The sequence below is a fragment of the Panthera uncia genome, chromosome A2 (assembly GCF_023721935.1).
Source record: "Panthera uncia isolate 11264 chromosome A2, Puncia_PCG_1.0, whole genome shotgun sequence".
Classification (NCBI taxonomy): domain Eukaryota; kingdom Metazoa; phylum Chordata; class Mammalia; order Carnivora; family Felidae; genus Panthera; species Panthera uncia.
This window is the reverse complement of record NC_064816.1, coordinates 14,143,686-14,158,046: the sequence shown is the minus strand read 5'-3', so window position 1 is coordinate 14,158,046 and position 14,361 is coordinate 14,143,686. Positions and strand designations below refer to the sequence as shown.

Sequence of the window (14,361 nt, the reverse complement as noted above, 5' to 3'; positions counted from 1 at the left end):
CTGAGACAAGACTTCAGCTGAGCCCTCACGTTTGCCTGGCTTCCTCCCTGCCCCATCCTGATTCCCCTGCCCCCTCATGGCCTCCAGTAAACCCCTGTCTAAGGCAATGTCTCTGTGGCTGTCAGATGCAGGGGACTCTGCAGAACAGAACTTGTGGCTGGAAATAGGCTGCCGCCCTGACCTCTTGTCAACGTTTCTGCCTGGTCGGCTCTGTGGGTGTTTGGGAAGACGGGTAACCTGGTTTGATAAGCAGGCCGAAGGCCCAGAGAAAATCCAGCGTAAACCCGCCCGCTGCCAGCCTCGCTCAGACCACTCTCCCGCAAGTCTGGAGAAACCGGGTGAGCTCCTTAGGTCCATCTGCGACACCTTCCAGCACCTTCCAGTGAGTATTTTTAACTACATGGCACCTACCGTCTCCCTGGGTACCTTGAGTGAGGTCTATGAGTCACCTGCAGCATCGGCGAGATGTGCCAAAGGGCATCATCGTTATATTTAGCTGGGACTTTTTTTTTTTTTACTATTAAGGTGGGCAGAAAAAAAAATTAAGTTTCATGGTTACAGCGTGTGCTGTGCAACTCACAGCCGGGAACCCCGGGGGCCAGAGGGCCCTGGCTGGGGTGGCTCCTGTTGTCTAAGACCAGCAGACCCCGGGGCAGGTGGAGGACAAAAACCAGGTGGCTCCATGCAGTTCTGGGGGGGGGGGGGGGGGGGGCAGGGGGGTCACCGTGGGCGCCCAAAGTGCAGGGACCGTCTCCAGGGTAAATGCGTAGGAGAGCAGAAAGGGCTGGCATCTGGGGGTCTGAAGACCATCATTCAGGTCCTAGCTTTGACCTTTACTCATTACATTTCCTCGAGCCACTTACCCTTCCTCTTCCCACTTGCTTTTCCTTTCCCGTAAAATAAAAATAATGCCCGCCCCCCAGGGTCTCTGGAGAGTGTCACGGGAGGGGGGAGTATGAGAAAGGGGCTTTATAAACTGTAAAGTGCTGGGCGGAACAGCAGCTGTGAGGGGGGTGACTAAAAGAGGCAGCTGGCAGGCTCCAGGATTCCCTCCCCCACCGAGGCAGGGCTGGGTGACCAGCAGGCCAGGGAAAACTCCCTCCACGCTGCCCTGGGAGAGAAAGATCCTGGAGGGGTGGGGGGAGGAAGGACTTTTGTCATGGCAATTGGTTCTCACGAGCTCCTCCACGAAGGGGATGTTTAGGGGTGTTTGATGCTGTTTCGGTGTGGGCAGGTGCATGCTCAGATGGGCTGGAGTCGATCTACGTGCTGATGGTGGAAAAGATGAATTCCGGGCCTGCTCCGCTGTCGAGATCCCACTCTGTGACCGCACAGTCTCAAACACGCTGCCTGCCAGCAAAGCGTGGACGCCAACTGCCTTCGGCGGCAGCGGCAGCGGCAGCGGGAGGGGGGGCGCCGGGGAGCTGCTCCCGGGTGCTCTGGTCTCACACTTCCCTTCTCGAAGCTGGCTGCTGGAGGAGAGAATTTTGCCCGTCTTGCATGCGCACCGTCAGTAAGTGAGAAGGTGTTTGCATTTCTCAAGTGCTGTGAATCACGCCGGGGAAGTGGACCCAAAGCAATCCTTTCTTTTGGTGAGCTCTCAGAGACCTGGGTTTCACGTGTAGCCTCCTCCGGGGACCCGGCCTCATGCTAGGGACACGGGGCAGGGTTGCAATAGACGGTAGCACTCTGGTTCTTACTCACAAACCACGAGGCAGAGAGAACTGGCCGGGGAGTTAAAGGGACCCTGGCCAGGTTACTTAACCTGTCTGTGACTGCTTTCCTCATCTCGAAAGTGGGAGTTCCGAAGATCGTTATAAGGATGAAATGAGAAAACAGGTAAGTAGGTGGTACATTACCAGGCACAGAGAACCATTTAGGACAATGTCATTGGGGAATATTGAACCTTTAAATGAGGTAGCTGGTTTCCCCAAAATGTCCCTCCTGCCACCAATGGCCATGCCTCTCAGTATACATCCCCTTAGACCAGAGGAAGCCTTGAAGCATCCATGACTGAGTCTCTTGGAAAGTTTACCTCGGAGACAGTTGCCCTCAGAACCTGGCTCCGGTGCCACGAGAAGCCCCCGAGTCACGTGGAGAAGCCATGTGTGGGCACGCAGATTGACAGCCGCAGCCGAGCTCCCAGCCAACAGCCTGAACCAACCACCAGCCATGAGCATGAGCCATCTTGAAGACCCCAGTCACCCTCTGACAGGAATGGTTTGAGAGACTCTAAGTAGAAACTGCTCAGCTGAGCCCAATTCAACCCACAGACTAGTGAGTGATAAGAAATCGTCATTTAAGCCACTAGATTTCACAGCGTTTGGTTATATGGGTAACCCTTGTGGCCCAGCAGCCCTGGCCAGAGGGGACAGGGGCAGAGTGGACACCTGAGTCCATGGTGCCCAGCCCACGGGAGGAGAGCTGGGGGCAGGTTTTAGAAAAGGGGGAGAGGTAGGGCAAATACCCCTAAATAATTCCACCATACCCTGAAAATTGTTTGACTGTAAGCATCTGGTGGGCCAGTATCTTCCACGGCTAACTGGAAAGGTGATCTAGAAGCTGTAATCAGCAAGCATTTTCTTTACTGTTTGTTTATTTTAGAGGGAGAGAGCGTGTGCATGCAAGCAGGGAGAGGGGCGGAGAGAGAGAGAGACACACACACACAGAATCTGAAGCAGGCTCCAGGCTCTGAGCACAGAGCCCGACGCGGGACTCGAGCCCACAAACCACCATGAGATCACGACCTGAGCCAAAGTCGGATGCTCAACCGACTGAGCCACCCAGGTGCCCCAGCAAGCATTTTGATGGAAAAGTTGAAGTTTTGCTGAAAAGAAAAGAGCCTGCTTGTCGGGCAGCAGCCCTTTCCTCTGGGCAGAACAAGGAAACAGCCAGTTACCAGCTCAGGGCTCAGCATAGGCTAAGTCATTTCCCCGCATGCCAGGCTCATGAGATGGACATTATTAGCCCATTTCATATATGGTGAGAAGGGCTCAGAATAAGCCACCTGGCTACTCACAGTGCTTTCTTTGCTAAGAAAGAGGCCACAAGAGAACCCATGAGCAACCAATGCCCAGGCTTAGTTAAAAACAAACAAAAAAACAAGCCTGAATCTCTCCCAATAATTAAATAATACTTTACAGCATCCACAGTTCTGTCCCTAAGACTTGAGCAGAGGAGAACCATGGACTGGAAGACATTGAGGGCAGGATGTTCCTGGCATCTATTTCTTTGATGGAAGCTTCTGGATTGTTGAGTTAACCTCGAGCCACCCAGTGGCCCATAGGAATCATTGGAGTGAATTCGCATGGAATGCGTCCCGATAACAAATCAAGCCATTCTCTGGGTGCTGAGGAGGGCCAGCTGGGAGCAGATAGGGGGGCACGGGCTGCTCTGGCTGGTGACAGTAGGCCAAGAGAAGCAGCTTCCTCCAGACAACCCCACCCCCCCCACCCTCCGCGGCCCCCTGCTCTCCAGAGAGGAGTGCATTGGCTTTCCTGCTTGCTACTCTCAAAGAGCAGGTACCTCGTTCAGTCCAAACTCTGCCACATACTGGTGATGTAGCCTTGTGTGACCCTAATGTCCCTGTGCCTCAGTTTCCCTATCTGTAAAGCATAGTTAGTGCCTGTCCCAAACAGTGGTTATAAAGACACACATAGCAGGCACTCGGTGAAGGTTTACTATAGCCCATAACCCAAAACCTACCCCCAAAAACGCACGAATGAAAAGGGAAGAGGGGTGGTTGCTACCGTAGGAAAGGGTCAGCAAATGACAGTGCAGTACCTCAGAGAACGAGGCCACCATTTAAAAAAATAGGAAGCGATTGGGGCGCCTGGGTGGCTCAGTTGGTTAAGCGGCCGATTTCGGCTCAGGTCATGATCTCGCGGTCTGTGAGTTCGAACCCCGCGTCGGGCTCTGTGCTGACAGCTCAGAGCCTGGAGCCTGTTTCGGACTCTGTGTCTCCCTCTCTCTGACCCTCCCCCATTCATGCTTTGTCTCTCTCTGTCTCAAAAATAAATAAACGTTAAAAAAAAATTTTTTTTTTTTTTAAATAGGAAGCGATGAAAGCCGTTAGTAACCGAGAAAAATGCGTGGAAGAGTGAGAAACAGGATCCACGCTTGTATGTTAGATTTGTACCTGGGACAACAGAAGAGAAGGAAATACATCCCTTGGCCCTAGCGGTGGGAGTAATCGCTTCTTGGCCTTTTGGCTAAGATCAAGTGGAGTAGCGGTGGGAGTAGGAAAGTGGGATATGAACTACTGTAACCCTTCTCTGTAATGGAATTTACATTTTTATTAAAAAAAAATTTTTTTTCATGTCCCCAGGTGTCCCCAAACCAGAGAAACAAGTCAAGGGTCACAGGAACAGCAATATCGTTCCCTTGGCTTTGGCTCCTACCACCAGGTGGGTGGACTGATTGTGGCGCTCGCACAGCCACGCTGTGACGTATGTTGAAGCGCCACTGACGCCCCAGGCACAGAATGCTGAAATCGATTAATAATGTCTGCCATGGGAGCAGAAGCAGAAATAGCGGTAGGTAGGCTCTGCATCTGTCATCCTAGACCTGGAGACTCCAATTCGCCGATGACTTTGTTTTAACTGAGATGTAATTGGCACACAGCAAGGTGCAGTGATCTTAGGTGTTCGGCTCGATAGACTTTGACAGTTGTCTATACTCTTGGAACCGGCACCCAAAACAAGATACAGAACATTTTCATCAGCCCGGCAAGTTCCCTCATGTCCCCCGAGTAACTTTCTCCACCCCCAGCCACATGTCGATTTCCATCCCCACAGATTAGTTTTGGACTGTCCTTGAATTACACAGTGACGACCGTGGATTCTTTTGCTTAGCGTAACGCCTGGGAGGTTCCTTCTCCCTATCGCATACACCATTAGTTCTTTCTTGTAACTTGCTGAATGTATTTCATGACACGGAAAATTTCTTTCTCTAGTCTCAAGTTGATGGACATTTGAGTTGTTTTCAGACTGGGGCTTTATAAATAAAATTGTTTACGAACGGGCTTTCTAAATAAAATTGTTTACGAACATTCATACGCAGATCGTTTTGTGGACATGTTTTCTTTTGTGGGGGGGGATTGGTAAATGTCTGAGAATGGAACCGTTGGATCACAGGGTAGTTGTAGATACGTTTAGCTTTATAAGAACCTGTCAAACCATTTTCCAAAGCGATTCTACCATTTTGCCTTCCCCCCCCCCCCAGCAGGTGGTACCATTCTGAGGTGAGCCAGCCGGTGGCATGAAATGGTTTCTCTCGAAGGTTTCAATTTCATTTCCCTGATGACTCAAAAACTTGAGACCCGTTTCATATGCTTAATGGCCACTTGTACAGCTTCATTTGTTAAGGGCTCCTGTGTGTCATTTACCAAGTATTAAAACGGTTTCATCCTTAAAAGGAAGTGTATGGGAAGCTCCTCTGTGGGCTAGGATCTATCTGGCTTCTGTATCGAGGATCGTTCGTTGTTTGGTTGCTATGGAATTCAGAAATTCCCATGCCCATCTGGATTTCTCACCTCTAGTAACCCAGTGCTTTTTTCTTCCTATTTATCTGGCCCACTGAGCTCTCTGTCTCAGGACCTTGCTCTTACTCTGCCTTGAGGGGCTGCCGTTTTGAATTCTGCCTGCCATCCTGCCACATGGTCCTTGGTGCCCTATAGCTTGGTCACCGTCTCACAGGTCCAGCCGCGGCTGGTCCAGCCCTGCCCCCCCCTCCCAGCGTCCCCTGTCTCAGAGCTGGGCATCTGGACGTGTCCAGTCTGGGAAGTCCGGGGGTTCAATGGTATTGATTCAACACCCATGAGTGGCAGCTGCTAAAGAGACAGGGTGACCCAGTTGTCTGGCTGTCAGGTTTGTTTTACCCCTGATTTAAGTACTTTGTGGGTACTTTCTTCCAAACTGAAAAAAAAAGAAAAAGAAAACAATTTGTCACTGCTCTCCGTGGGGAAAAAAGAATGCTGGCAACGGTGAGTAGACAGAATTGCCACCCTCTCCTCTTCTCACAAAAGCCTATTGTCTCTACATCCTGTCACTTTTCCCAACACCCTCCCTATGCATTATTTCCTAATTACAACCAATATCTTAGTCGTAAAGGAGCCTTAATCATGGAAATAGAACTTGCATCTCTCTGGCTGCCTTTACCAGGACAAGTTCATGGCACAATCTCCTGTTGGGTGGTTCATGGGCAAATGAATTAAAGTAAGTTAATAACCAGGGCTTCTCCTACCTTGGCCCCAGCTGCCTGGCACGTCCAGGCTGGAAAGACGATGGACACAGCTGGCAGAGTACCAAGCCCCCAAGCTGTGGGCGGGTCTCCACAAACCTGCTTGTTGATCTGTTTCTAGGATGCATGAGGTTGGGTGTGACGTGGCGTGGCTTAGACTCAGCTTTGTCAAGAACCTGGCCGTGACTTGGGCTGGCTCTTGCTCTCTTCCACCCAATTTTCACCTCTGTAAAATGGAGGTAACAATGCCCGCCTTGTCTATAAAGCATTCAACAAATAACTGAGCCCTGTGCCAGGTGCTGGGGACAGCACTTGAACAGACAGAGGCCATCTCTGGCTTCACGGAGCTGGCACCCCGGTTGGGGAGTCAGACATTAGACTCAGAAAGTTACACGTGATGTGTTCTCTGATGGAGAAGTACAGAGAATGACGGGAGCCCAGAGGATGGGCACACAGAAGAGGTGCAGAAGGTCAGGGAGGACCCCAGCTAAGCAGCCCCCGAAAGAAAGTGGGAACTGATCAGCCAAGGAGCTATGAGAAGAACATTCGGGGCTGGGAAGCACGTGTGTGGAGGAAGGACCTCGGCAAGAGAAGTGCAGAGTGTGTTAAAGAAGTTAAAAGAGGGGCGCCTGGGTGGCTCAGTCGGTTAAGCGTCCGACTTCGGCTCAGGTCACGATCTCGCGGTCCGTGAGTTCGAGTCCCGCGTCGGGCTCTGGGCTGATGGCTCGGAGCCTGGAGCCTGCTTCCGATTCTATGTCTCCCTCTCTCTCTGCCCCTCCCCCGTTCATGCTCTGTCTCTGTCTCAAAAATAAATAAAACGTTAAAAAAAAAAAAAGTTAAAAGACTTTCAACCGACTGAGCCTGGAAGGCACAGAGGGCAGAGGAAAAGGGGGTGCTGGAGAGAACTGAGACTTTGAGACCAATGGAGCAGAGGCCATTGCCCTTACTACATCCTGTTCAAATTCCTGACCCAGAGACCCCATGAGCATAATAATAAGTGCTTCTTGCGTGTCACCAAGCTTTGGAGCAATATATTATGAAGCAAGGGGAGCAAAGTATGTAGGTTATTTTATTTTATTTTATTTATTTTATTTTTTTTTTGTAGGTTATTTTAAAGAAGTTCAGAGGAAAACAAGTTATTCTGACGAAGTTCAGGAAGTTAAAGAGAGCAAAGGACTTGTAATGCTCACAAAGCATTCATCCCGCCTGCCCTATGTCCCAAGCATTCACGGTGGTGTCCCAAAGGGCCATCAAACTTCAGCTTGGTACAGACACGAAGTCTAATTTTAATGATGTTTCTCTCACAGATACCAGAGAATCCAACGTAGGCCCTGACAACTCATCAAAGTCTCTGCTCTCCACTCTCTAGTACCCTAAAACTCCTGCAACTTTCTTACTCTTCCGCTCCAACAGAACTCTCTCATCCAGGCCACCCTCTCCCGCCATCGTGGTCTCTTGAACTCCTCTCTACGAATGCATTTGCACCCAACATGCTCCTTTTACATTGTGTAGTCCCACAGTGCCAAAGCAGCTTTAGGAATTCTTATGATGCCATGGTTCCTTTTCTGTTGATAATCGGCCCACGCATTTTTTATTTTTTTAATGTTTATTTATTTTTGGGAGAGAGAGAGAGAGGGTGAGTGGGGGAGGGCAGAGAGAGAGGGAGACACAGAATCCGAAGCAGGCGCCAGGCTCCGAGCTGTCAGCACAGAGCCCGACGCGGGGCTCGAACTCATGAATCATGAGATCATGACCTGAGCCGAAGTCGGATATTAACCGACTGAGCCATCCAGGTGCCCCTAGCCCATATATTTTTGCTGTCGATATTTAAAGCTGGAGAAGGGAAAAAACAACCTAAGAAAAAATGGAATCTGTAGAGTCCTCTATCTATAAGGTCATTGAACTTGTAATTAAAGGGGCAAAAAATGCCTTATTAGGAGAAAACTGCAGGCTTACTGGTGAATTCTAGCAAACATTTAAGGAAGAAATATTAACCTTACATAAAGTCATTCAAAAAATAGAGGAGGAGAGATTTCATTTCATGAGGCTAACATGGTTCTAATATCAAAAGCTGACCAAAGACATTATGAAAGAAATACAGACCAATATCCTTCATGAGCCTAGACACAAAAATCCTTAATAAAATATTGCTAAATGAAATCCAACAAAATATAAAAGGAAAAGATATCACGGCCATGTGGAGTTTAGCCCAGGAATGCAAGATTTATTTCACATTCAAAAAGAAATCAATGCAGGGGCACCTGGGTGGCTCCGTTGGTTAGGCATCCGACTTCGGCTCAGGTCGTGATCTCATGGCTCATGAGTTTGAGCCCCGCGTCGGGCTCTGTGCTGACAGCTCGGAGCCTGGCGCCTGCTTCGGATTCTGTGTCTCCCTCTCGCTCTGCCCCTCCCCTGCTCATGCTCTGTCTCTGTCCCTCAAAAATAAATAAACGTTGAAAAAAAATCAAAAAAATAAGAAGTAATCAATGCATATATTAGTTATCTACTGCTGCATAAAGAGATCACCCCCAAAATTTGGCACCGAACCTTTATTTTCTCATTACGTCTGTGGGTGCAGAATCCAGGTGTTCTTTAACCGGGTTCTCTGGCACCGGGTCTCTGACGAGGCTACAGTCAAGGGATGAGCCAGGATGGTAGTCTCATCTGAAGATCTGGGAAAGGATTTGCTTCCCAAATCACCCATGTGGTTATTAGCAAGATTCCATTCGTTATGGGCTGTTGGACACAAGCCCTCAGTTCTTCTCCAGTTATTGGCCTAAGGCCTCCCTCCATTCCATGCCATGTGGACATCTCCACAGTTAGCTCACGATATGGCAGCTGGCTTTCCTCAGAGCGACACGTGGGAGAGGTCACCCAAGATAGAAGCCCCAGTCTTGGAGAGGGAATTACACAAAGGCATGAGTACCAAGAGGAGGGGGTTTCTGGGGGCCATCTTAGAAGCTGCCAATCACATTGTAATTCATCCCATTAACAGAATAAAAGAGAGGAAATACGGGATCGGCTCATTAATGAAGAAAAACTATTTGACAAAATTCAATACCCACTCATAATAAAGACTTTCAGCAAATGATGACTAGAAGGCAACTTGCTCAACTTGATAAAGGGCATCCATGCAAAACCTAAAGTTTACATGGTATTTAGTGATGAAAAAGAAACACTTTCCCCCTAGGAGGAAGAATGAGGCAAGGATATTAACTTTTACCTGTTCTATTCACCACTGTTTTATTTTTATTTTTTTTATTTAACGTTTATTTATTTTTGAGACAGAGAGAGACAGAGCATGAACGGGGGAGGGTCAGAGAGAGGGAGACACAGAATCTGAAATAGGCACCAGGCTCTGAGCTGTCAGCACAGAGCCCAACTCGGGGCTCGAACTCACGGACCGTGAGATCATGACCTGAGCCGAAGTCGGCCGCTTAACCGACTGAGCCACCCAGGCGCCCCTATTCACCACTGTTTTAGAAGTCAGAGCAACTTCAATAAAGCAAGAAAAGTCAAAAGGCATAAACACCGGACAGGAAGAAGTAAATCCACCTCTAGGTCTAAACAATATGATTGTGTATATAGAAAATCCTAAGGGATCTTTGAAAAATTACTAAAATGTGTAAGTGACTTTAGCAAAGCCACAGAATGCAAGGTCAATATATAAGAATCAATTTTATTTGGAGGCGCCTGGGTGGCTCAGTAGGTGAAAACATCCAACTTTGGCTCTGATCGTCATCTCACAATATGTGAGTTTGAGCCCCACATCAGTCTCTCTGCTTGTCAGCACAGACCCTACCTCGGGTCCTCTGTCTGCCTCTCCTGTGCTTATGCACCCACCTCTCTCTCTCTCTCTCAAAAATAAACATTAAAAAAATTGTACTTATATATGCTGTCACAAATAACTGGAAAATAAATAATTTTAGGACACCATTTATAATAGTATCAAAAACACATAAAATATTTAGGAATAAATTTAATGAAAGATGTGTGAGACCTCTGCCAAAAAACTACAAAAAAAATTCATAGCAAATGAAAGACGACTGGACTAAAGGAGAAAAGGAATCACATGCTCATTTCAATAAAGGCAGAAACAAATCACTTAATAAATAAATTTCAACTCCTATTTATGATCAAAAATCTATTTTAGGGGTGCCTGGGTGGCTCAGTCAGTTAAGCATCTGACTTCAGCTCAGGTCATGATCTTACAGTTCGTGGGTTCAAGCCCCACATCGGGCTCTGTGCTGACAGCTCAGAGCCTGGCCCCTGCTTTGGATTCTGTGTCTCCCTCTCTCTCTGCCCCTCCTCCGCTCTCTCTCTCTCTCTCAAAAGAAATAAATGAACTTAAAAAAATTATTTAAAAAAATCTATTTTAGAAAATTGGGGTAAAAGGGAACCCCTTTACATATAGCTGCCAAAAGCATACGGTAAACGTTCAGTTACGTACTGCTGGATGATAAACTCCCCCAAAGCATCATGGCTTACAACCACAAAGAGTGTAGACTTTTCATGATTCTCTGGGTTCTGTGAATATGTGCAGTGTTCAAAGCCGGTCTGTTGTTCTTCTGCTCTGCACTAGCTAGGGTCGCTCACGTACCCGCATCCAGATGGTAGCTGGGTGGGGTAGGAAGGTCCCAGAAGGCTTCACTCTGAAGGAGTCTGGTACCTCGGGCTCCTCTGCATGCTTGTCCTTCCCCATGTGGCTTCTCATTCAGTCATCTATCTGGAGCGTCTTTACAGCATGACGCAGCCTCCTAAATACTGGGCCCGGAGCCGGCACAGTGTCACTTCTGCCACATTTCCTTGGTCAAAGCAAGTCCCAGCCTCTCCACGGCGTCAAGCGGAGGGGAAAATAAATCTAGCGCTTGATGGAAAGGGTGGACGTATGTATGGGGCGGGCAGATGCGATATTGTGATTTATAATAAGAAATATACATGTGGGGGGCGCCGGAGCGGCTCAGTCCGTTAAGCATCCAAACTCGTGATTTCGGCTCAGGTCCTGTTCTCACAGTTCATGAGATTGAGCCCTGCTTGGAGCTCTGCGATGACAGCACGGAGTCTGCTTAGGATTCTCTCTCTCCCTGTCTCTTTCTGCCCCTCCCCTGTTCACTCTCTCCTTTTCAAAATAAATAAGCAGAAAAAGAAAGAAAGAAAGAAAGAAAGAAAGAAAGAAAGAAAGAAAGAAAAAGATAGATTTGGTCTTTGTCCTTGTTTCTGGCCCAGAGACCAAAAACTCTTGGAATTTCCTAAGTGCTGAGAGCTACAAAGATGTCTTTTGTTATATTAATGAGGTGACTTTAGGACCGCACCTAAGAATGGGGGCTGGTTGCCAGGAGAAACAACCGCAGGGTTAGAAGGTTGACACTTTCAGCCCCAACCCCCCCCACCCCACCCCACCCCCACCCCCACCCTGACCTCCAGGGAGGGGAGAGACGCTGGAGGCTGAATCAATGGCCAGTGATGTAATCAATCACACCTATGCAGTGAAGCCTCCATGAAACCCCCCAAAGGACAGGGTTCAGGGAGCTTCCAGGCCGGCGAACCAGAAAGATTGCACTTGCCGTCCTGCCGGGCCCCAAACTCCACAAGGGCAGAAAAGTGCTTAGTCTGGGACCTCACTCTGATTATCCCTTCATCTGCCTGTTGATTCGTATCCTTTAATGTCCTTTATAATAAGGCAGTAATTTAGTGAGCAGACGGGTCTCCTGAGTTCTGTGAGCTGCCCTAGCAAATTAACCCAAGTCGAGCGAGGAAGGGGCCGTGGGAAACTCCAACCTGGACTTTCTGTCGGCACCTGCAGTGGAGGCAGCCTGGGAGGACCAAACCCTCACCTGTGGAATCTCTGCCTACATAGTGTCAGACCAGACTTGAACTGTGGGACCCCTCGCGGGTGCGGGGGAATTGCTTGTGGGTGCGGGGATCGCCCCCTTTCCCACACGTTGAGATTTCAGAACCCCTCAGCGGCAACTGGGGCCGTCCATCTCTGAAAGTGATCTGCCACGATTAACATGGATGAAAGACGAACGAGAAAATGAGCCGTCCCTTCCCATATCCATCCCATTAAGGCAAGGAGGGAACTGAACCCCGCACTCCTGTCTCCCGTAAGCAGAGCATAACCTGAGACAGGATCTTTATGTATTTCCCGGTCCGTATAAACTCCCGTGTGGCATTAGCTTAACGTAAAACGGCTGACCGCCTGTAGCATCTCCCTCCAGGGCCCTCTGGGTTCCTGCCGGCCCCTCCTGCCCTCTTCTCCCACTCAGTTTATTACCCAAACTTGAGGCTAGGCTCCCTCATTTGCGGGCGAGGAGGCTGTTTCCAACACGTCCACCTTACGGGCCCCCCAGAAATGAGCCAATAGTAGTAAAAAGTCACCAGTCCACGGGAATTGTTTTTGAGAGCTGGGACGCTTGCCACGGAGCCCTAAAGTTTTATCCCACTGACAGCTCCACATCCCCCATTCGAAAGGCAAGTGCCGGCTTAAATCCAATTATGATCTGGAGCGCAGAGCCTCAGGCTTCAATAGCTGCTCTTTGGTTTGACCTCAGTCCCCTGACCATCCTTTTGTAGCTCTGGGGTTCAAAGATAATCGGGGTTTCGTGCCATCTAATACACTTCAAGCCCCTTGCTGATAACAAGCCAGGAGCACACAGTATAAACAGGCTAACAGGAGGTGAGTCTGGAAGCACCTTCTTTCATATATAAAAGGACAGAGCCTGGTCCAGGAACCCCAGTTTCTCAGAGCCATGGCACAAACCGATGCAGGGGGTTCTGTCCACGTATAGGATTTTTCTTCCTTAAAAGGTGGTGGATAAAATGGAACAAACTAGCAATATTTCCTGGAATTCGGAGCCCAGACAATGCGTCAGTGTTTTTTATCCCGGGCATTCCGGAGAAAGACACAATTAGCGGACTCTCAGTCCTGGATGAGAGGAGGAGCTGCTATGTGAGTCCTGCCTGCCCACAGCATTTCAGCAGATGTCAGAGACCGGCCACACCAATTTCCATATACTTCGTTGCAGAGAATGCGTGTAAGCCTCGGTGCCCACGGCTTTCAGAACGTCCCCATTCCTTCCCTGCTAGAAGAGAGAAACAATGCGTCATTTGAGAGCTCAAGAGATGCTTAAGATCACAGTCCCTCATTAACAAGGGAGCTAATAGAAGCCCAGAGAAGTACAGGGACTCACCTGAGGTCACACAGCTAATTAGAAACAGAGCAACAACTACAAGGCAGGTCTCCAGTCTTCTAGTGACAGAACTTGCGCACCCCTAAATATAAGTGGACACCCACTAACACGTTGCCATGTACGAGGGCACAGGGAATTTGATAAACATGAGCTTAAGTATACAGGCTCTAGAAATGTGCTGCCCATACGTACGTGCTTGAATCGTGGCTAGTGTGATTAAGGAACTGGGTTTTGAATGTTACTGAACTTGACCCATTTAATCATAAATGTGAAAACTACTGTTTGATTCTGCTACTGGGAAACTTTCGGTCTATTTGGAACAACCTGGGTATCTATATCTAAGTTTTTCAATGTAAATTTTACGAAATATAAATGCAGATGAAGTCTTTTCAAGGAAATCATAGTGATTGAATTGAGACGAGCTGGAAGTATAAAGGTCACCTTGGCTTTCAAAGACTTAGTATTAAAGAATGTAAAAGACCTCATTAGTAATTCATAGACTGAGGGGCGCCTGGTTCTTGATCTCGGGGTTGTAAGTTCAAGCCCCACGTTCGATGCAGAGACCGCTTAAAAATACAAAATCTTAAAAAAAAAAAAAAAAGTAATTTGTAGATTGATGGCATGTTGAGATAATCTTTGGATACATTGGGTTAAATAAAATATACTAATTTCACCTGCTTGTTACTTTTTAACTGCAGCGACTAAAACGTTAAAACTGCGTATGTGGCTTGTATTATATTTCTACTGGGCAGTCTAGAATCACATTTAAATCCCTGCCCCACTATAGCACCAGCTCTGTGGCCTTAGGCAAATTCTTGGGGTAGCTTTGAGTGAGAAGAGATGGTCTTCTCTGAACACTGAGAGAGAAAGGTGTGAGGATCTCTGTCCCCTTTCTTCTCCTGTTTCTGTACCTAACTGTGCGAGGACACAG

General features: G+C 48.3%; 1 pseudogene; it reads left to right on the top strand.

Moving 5' to 3' along the window:
- The first annotated feature begins 4,191 nt into the window (after nt 1-4,191).
- Nucleotides 4,192-4,397, top strand: LOC125931190 (uncharacterized; annotated as a pseudogene).
- Nucleotides 4,398-14,361: the final 9,964 nt, after the last annotated feature.